This window comes from Engraulis encrasicolus, chromosome 3, assembly GCF_034702125.1.
Source record: "Engraulis encrasicolus isolate BLACKSEA-1 chromosome 3, IST_EnEncr_1.0, whole genome shotgun sequence".
Taxonomy (NCBI): Eukaryota; Metazoa; Chordata; class Actinopteri; order Clupeiformes; family Engraulidae; genus Engraulis; species Engraulis encrasicolus.
The window spans coordinates 16,236,801-16,244,300 of record NC_085859.1 but is presented as its reverse complement, the minus strand read 5'-3'; the positions used below and the strand labels follow the sequence as shown (position 1 = coordinate 16,244,300).

General features: G+C 45.7%; 1 protein-coding gene across 1 annotated transcript in view; it reads left to right on the top strand.

Annotated features, from left to right (window-relative positions):
* adgra2 (adhesion G protein-coupled receptor A2) overlaps positions 1–7,500 on the top strand; it is a 167,984-nt gene that overhangs the window by 83,070 nt on the left and 77,414 nt on the right. The gene's annotated exons all lie outside the window — the stretch shown is intronic.

Sequence of the window (7,500 nt, the reverse complement as noted above, 5' to 3'; positions counted from 1 at the left end):
GAGAACAGCTTTGTCTTGAGTCTAGATTTAAAGCTATCAATAGTGGGTGCATTTTTTACGTCATCTGGAAGCTGGTTCCAAAGCTTTGAAGCATAGAAGCTAAAGGCTGCCTCTCCACATTTTGTTTTGACTTTTGGAATCACCAGCAAATTCTTCTCCGTTGACCTTAGTGACCTGGCCGGTGCATACAGCTGAAACATATCCAGTAGATATGTGGGTCCCATTCCATTTAATGATTTAAATACAAGTAACATTGCCTTAAAATCAATTCTGTAGCTTACTGGGAGCCAATGCAGCGATCTTAAAATTGGAGTAATGTGGTCAACCGCCCTTGCAGCTGCATTTTGTACCAGTTGAAGCTGTTTAATGGTCTTATTTGGGAGGCCAGTAAACAGACTGTTACAGTAATCGACTTTACTAGAAATGAAGGCATGTATTAGCTTCTCCAGATCATGTTTAGACATCAGGCCCCTAAATTTAGAGACGTTTTTTATGTGATAGAATGCAGACTTAGTAATAGCTTTCATGTGACTGTTGAAATTTATGTCACTGTCAATGAGGACCCCAAGATTTTTAACTGTTTCCCTTGGTTTCAGTCCCTTCGTTTCAAGGATAGTAGCAATCTTTTGTCTCTCCTCTCTTTTCCCAAATATAATTACTTCAGTTTTTCTGTGTTCAGCTGGAGGAAATTGTGAGACATCCATTTGTTAATTTGGTCCATGCAATGATAGAGTGATTCAAGGGGGGTGTAGTCATTGGGGGACATAGATAAGTAGAGCTGGGTATCATCCGCATAGCTATGGTAATTTATGGAGTTATTCTCGATAATGTGTCCCAGTGGCAACATATACAGATTGAACAGTAGTGGTCCCAGAATGGAGCCCTGGGGGACCCCACAATCCAGAGACATTGGTGATGAAGTATGTCTTCCAATGGCGACAAAAAAACTTCTTTGTTGTAAGTACGATTTTAACCAGTCGATCACTATGCCCGTAAAACCAACCCCAGTGTTCCAGTCTATGTAGTAGTATAGAATGATTAACTGTATCGAAAGCAGCACTCAAATCAAGAAGTACCAAGACGGATGATTTGCCAGCATCAGAATTCAATCTTATGTCATTCATAACTTTGATAAGAGCTGTTTCAGTGCTGTGGTAGGCACGGAAACCAGATTGAAACTTATCAAAATAGCTATTAGACATTAAAAAGGCAGTTAATTGGTTAAAAACAATTTTCTCTATTATTTTACCCATAAATGGTAGATTGGATATGGGCCTATAGTTGTTTAGTACCAGTGCATCCAGGTTGTTCTTTTTCAGTAAGGGTTTCACAACTGCTTCTTTCAGACAGCCTGGGAATATGCCTGTTTGTAGTGAGGTGTTGATGATCTGAAGTACGTCTGGTGATATTAGGTGTAAGATGGATTTGAAGAAGGCTGTTGGTAGAATATCTAAGTCAGATGTAGAGGAGCTAAGACTTTGTACCGTTCTATTAAGAATGTCCACATCAACTAAATTAAAATTTCTCATGAGGTTAGGATTTAACTTCACCGTAACAAGTTGGTCCGAATCTTGGGTCGGTTGCACATGTGTGAGTATGTTTGTACGTATTTTTTCAATCTTACCTTTGAAAAAGGATGCAAACTCATTGCATTTGCTGACTGAGAGGAACTCAGAGGGCATTTGATTTGGGGGCCTTGCTAGCTTTTCCACAGTGCCAAACAGGACGCGTGCATTATTAATATTTCTGTTAATTATGTCAGAGAAAAAAGATTGTCTAGCTTTAGAAATTTTCTTGGTTGTATTTCGAGAGTGTGTGTTTATAGATTTGGTAGTGGACTTCAAGTTTGGATTTACGCCACTGTCTTTCAGCCCTCCTGCATTCTTGCTTTAGCAATATAACTGTGGGATTCATTCTCCAAGGGGCTTTTTTATGTCCCACTGTTTTGATTTTTTCGGGGGCAATAACATCCATAATATGGGTCATCCTTGCATTAAAATTAACCATGAGATCATCTGCATTCTCTGAAGTTTGACTTTGGATCTCTGAAAGTGCTTGCTGAAAGAGTGAGGCTGTCTCACAGTTGATTATACGTTTTTTGACTGTAACAGATTCCCTTTGAACATGAGGGTACATAGAAACATCAGAAAAAATGCAGTAATGGTCAGAAAAGCCATAGTCTTTGACACTAGCACAAGCATTGAGGCCTTTTGTTATTATTAGGTCTAGAGTGTGACCTTGGTTGTGTGTTGGTCCTGTTACATGCTGTGTAAGGCTAAAAATGTCAATAAGACTTAAAAATTCCTTAGCATAGACATTCTCTAAGTCGTTTACGTGGAAATTGAAGTCGCCTGTTATAAAAAGGCTATCATAGTCCACACAAACATTCGACAACAGCTCACCAAATTCCTCTAAGAAGAGTGGTGCAGAAAGTCTTGGAGGTCTGTAGAACATTTTAGAACTGCAGCTAAGTATTCAAAAGATGAAAATTCACCTAGTGCTGTCTTTTGACATTGAAACAGTGCCTTGAAAATAATTGCTATCCCCCCTCCCTGTTTATTCTGCCTTTCTGTACTAATGAAATGAAAGTGAGGCGGGGTTGCTTCTATAAGTGTGATAGAACTAGTGGATTTTTCCAGCCATGTTTCAGTTAAAAATAAAAAATCAAGGTTGTGGGTACAGATAAACTCATTGACAATAAAAGGCTTGTTCCTTAGAGACCTGGCATTCTGTAAAGCTAATTTAACATTGAGCATTGGAGGCATTTCCACTGTGGTATTTTGAGTGAGTTTTTTTTGGGACAGCACTGAGGTATTCCATGTTTGCCTTCTTGGGGTAATGTATAGGCCTACGTGTCCTGAAGAGGCTTTGCTTGGTTGTTAGAACTGGAATAAGATTGTCCACGGGTCCCCTTATCTGCTTATTTTCAAAACGCTGTTTACTATGTGGGTAGGGACCCAGTTGATATCAGACTGTGCTTTCAACAAGGTCATCATCACTGATACTATTGTACTCCAGAGCACAGACAGGTGGTGGTGGGGCTCTGCCTTTTTTGGGTGCAGTCGTGGATGGAAGTATTCTTTCAGATTTTGGGGTATAATGAGGTTGACCTTGAGAAATATCCGCATAGGAGGCTTGGTAGGAGTGTCTGGGGGTAGAAAAGGTAGATCTGGCAAAGGGGAGTAGTCTCGCCATAGTTGCTGGAAATCTCAGTCTGGGAGATGGAGATGATGTTTCGTCGTTCCGGGAAGGTTGTGATTCCATTGGTGATTGCATTTTGCCGCCGTTGCCAGGGCTTGATGCTGGTGGCTGCGTTTCGCCACATCTGGGGGGTGAGTTTGGTTTTGAGGAAACCACATTTCCTATTTCCTGTGTTGACAGTCGCTTTTTGGCAGACCTGGGAGGTGGAATTGGTGATGCCGATGGCACTTTGCCAGTCCGACAAGGAGGTGAACACTTGATCTCCGGCGAGCGGTTTGCTGCCAGTTTCTGTGACAGGTCTTCCAGCTGTTCCGAAAGCTGGTTCACACACACACACACACACACACACACACACACACACACACACACACACACACACACACACACACACACACACACACACACACACACACAGGGGTGGTTGTTCTTGTTCTCGTTGTCCCTCAATCTCACACATCAGCAGACAAACACACACACACATGTTGAAACAGATAGTCACACACACCACCTGACAACACACACAGACACACACACATGCACACATGCTTGCACACACGCGCGCACACACACACACACACACACACACACACACACGCACGCACACACACACACACACACACACACACACACACACACACACACACACACACACACACACACACACACACACACACACACACACACACACACACACACACACACACACACACATACAGCCACCACCTGACACAAACAAGCACATTTTCCTCACACACTTCCTGACACACATACTCAGACCCACTCAAGCATTTAGCATACACACACAAACAAACACACACAAACACACCCACTGATGCCCAGCTGATTCCCCAGAGGCAAAACATCGGAGCTATCAGTCGGGATCTGAGCATCCAGTTGGCTGATAACACTATCGAGGAGAGGAGAGGAGAGGAGGGGAGGGGAGAGGAGGGGAGAGGAGAGGAGAGGAGAGGAGAGGAGGGGAGGGGAGAGGAGGGGAGAGGAGAGGAGAGGAGAGGAGAGGAGAGGAGAGGTGAGGAGAGGAGAGGAGAGAAGGGGGTAGAAGAGAGGAGAGGAGGAGAGGAGAATAAATGAAGGAAAAGAGGAATGCGCAAGAAGAAAAGAGGAGGGGAGGAGAGGAGAGGAGAAGAGAGGAGAGGAGAGGAAAGGAGAGGAGAGCAGAGCAGATGAGAGGAGAGGAGAGGAGAGGAGAGGAGAGGGGAGGAGAGACGAGGAGAGGGGACAGGACAGGACAGGAGAGGAGAGGAGAGCAGAGCAGAGGAGAGGAGAGGAGAGGAGAGGAGAGGAGAGGAGAGGAGAGGAGAGCAGAAGGAAGAGAAGAGAGAGAGGAGAAGTGAGGTGAGAGGAGGAGAGGTGAGGGGAGTGAAGAGGAGAGGAGTGGAGGGGACAGGAGAGGAGAGGAGAGGAGAGGAGAGGAGAGGAGAGGAGTAGGGGAGGAGAGGAGAGGAAAGGAGAGGAGAGGACAGAAGAGGAGAGGAGAGAAGAGGAGATGAGAGGAGAGGAGAGGAGAGGAGAGGAGAGGAGAGGAGAGGAGAGGAGAGGAGAGGAGAGGAGAGGAGAGGAGAGGAGAGGAGAGGAGAGGAGAGGAGAGGAGAAGTGAGGAGAGGAGAGGAGAGGAGAGAAGGGGTAGAAGAGAGGAGAGGAGGAGAGGAGAATAAATGAAGGAAAAGAGGAATGCGCAAGAAGAAAAGAGGAGGAGAAGAGAGGAGAGGAGAAGAGAGGAGAGGAGAGGAGAGGAGAAGAGAGGAGAGGAGAGCAGATGAGAGGAGTGGGCCGTCATCCAGGAGGGAGGATGAAAGGGGGTGTGAGCGGTTGAGTGTATGAGCGAGAGAGAGAGAGAGAGAGAGAGAGAGAGAGGGCGGGAGACAGGGAGAGAGTAAGAGAGGGAGAGGGAGGGAGAGGGAGAGAGTAAGAGAGGGAGAGAGAGGGAGGGAGAGATAGTGTGGTTATCTCAGAGTTATGTGGGAAGGAGCGTGTAATTACAGCTCCATCCGTCTCCATCACAGCAGCCCCACGCTGAGCTAGAGATAAGGCCAGCAGGGAGGAGACGCTCACGCTCACACCGACGCCACGCCGACACCACACTTGGCTCCCGGGGGGGGTTTACACTCTCTCTCTCTCTCTCTCTCTCTCTCTCTCTCTCTCTCTCTCTCTCTCTCTCTCTCTCTCTCTCTCTCTCTCTCTCTCTCTCTTTACATTTCTCTTAAACTCTTTCTCTTTCTCTGTCTGACTCTCTCTCCCTGTCTCTCACACTTTCTCTCTCTTTCTGTCTCTCTTACTCTCTCTCTCTCGATCTCTCACTCTCTCTTTCTCTCTCTCTCTCTCTCTCTCTCTGTCTCTCACACTTCTTTCCTTGTTTTCCCCTCTCTCACTTGATCTCTGGCAGTCTAGGTCTGTCTGTTTGTCTCTATATCTATCTCTGTGTATATATATTTATTATCTCTATCCTTATCTTCGTATCCATCTTTCTGTCTGACTTTGTCTCTCTGAACTTCTATCCATCCCTCCCTTTCTCTCTCTTTCTCTCCCACTCTTCCTCCCTCCCTCCCTCCTTCACCTTGTTCACACAAAAATGAAAAATCGAGTGCTGACAGAGCTTAGGTGAATCACCATTTTTAGTGTGTCCAGTTGTTACTCATGTTTGAGATATTCACCTCTACCATGGAAGGAGGTGTCATGCTGTTACATCGTATGACTCAAACCTCACACCTCATCATACACACGCAAGGCCAGGCCAGGCCAGTACAATTTAGGCCAGGCACGCACACGCACGCATGCACGCACGCACACACACACACACACGCAAGCACACATAGGCATACATGCACACGTGTGTGCGCACACTCAAATACACACACACACACACACACACACACACACACACACACACACACACACACACACACACACACACACACACACACACACACACACACACACACACACACACACACACACACACACACAGAGGAATGACAGATGAGGAATATGTGTCTTCATGTGTTACCATGAGTCCTAACAAGGAGGGGGTTTAGGTGGTGGAAGTTAACCTCAACGCTGCCTCTTATTGTTGGCTCAGCAAGAGAGGAATAAGAGTATTGACATTTCGCAATCCAAAAATGCCTCTCATGCATATCATTCTGTCAGCCACACCAACGGAGCTCCCCTTTTATTTTTTGTTCTCCTTGACCATTTCACTTGTTTTTTTTGTGCGGTATCCAAAAACGGGGGGTTGGAAACTGGGTCTGTTTTATTTTTAAATGTGCAAACTCCTCAATAAATCCACATTCAAAAGTTTGACCCCACACCCCACTACACACATGCCCAAAACACCACACCAGCACCCTCTTTGACCTTTCACAGTCATTCTCATTTTTGAAATTTTACGAGAGCTTGTGTGTGAGTCGTTAAAAACTCACTTGGAAGAGATTAGGAGGGGGGGGGGGATCTGGAGAGAGAAAGGGAGAGAAGGAGAGAGAGAGAGAGAAAGAAAGAGAGGGGGAGGGAGGGATCTGGAGAGAGAAAGGGAGAGAAGGAGAGAGAGAGAGAAAGGGAGAGAAGGAGAGAGAGAGAGAGAAAGAAAGAGAGAGAGAGAGCCCTGTTCTGGTCCAAGGTAAGCTGGTAGTCTTGGCGTAGGTGTTTTGTTTGACGTAAAACGATCTGATATTGCTTGTTTTCGCAAGTGCAGACAAGGACCCCTAGAGAGAGCCGGGGTTAGCGGGGTGAGTAACCGGAGCCGGCCTAACCCCCACCAACAGGCCCCCGTACCTGGGACACTGGTAAAGGCATCAGGGCGTCGGGGTGCAGCATGCCTGGAGGGGGTATATACTGCACACATACATGCCCACATGCAGACCCCCGGGAAGGGGAGACATGAGGGAGAGTAGTACCCCTTATTCACATGCAGAGGGGTCAAAAGTAAAAGTAAAAGTTTCTTTTTTCTTTTTCTTTTCTTTCCCTGTAAATACCCTTGCAGACCCTTGGACTGAAATGATGGTCTCAAAGGATTATATGGACTGAAGGGACTATATGGACTATATGGACTATATCAGAGATACTGTTGCTACTGTTGCTTGTAAGACCGTCTCTGACTATATGACTACTGTATATGCACCAGAGCTTGTTATGAATGTATCCGTCTAAACCTCCCCCCTCCCCCCATAAAAGCAATAAAAAGTTGATCACAAAAAAAAAAAGTGAAAAAAGAAACACAGTTTACTTCGAACATGGGTAACTTATCTTAGACTTGTGGCATCTGTTTTACTTGTGTGACTTGCGTTT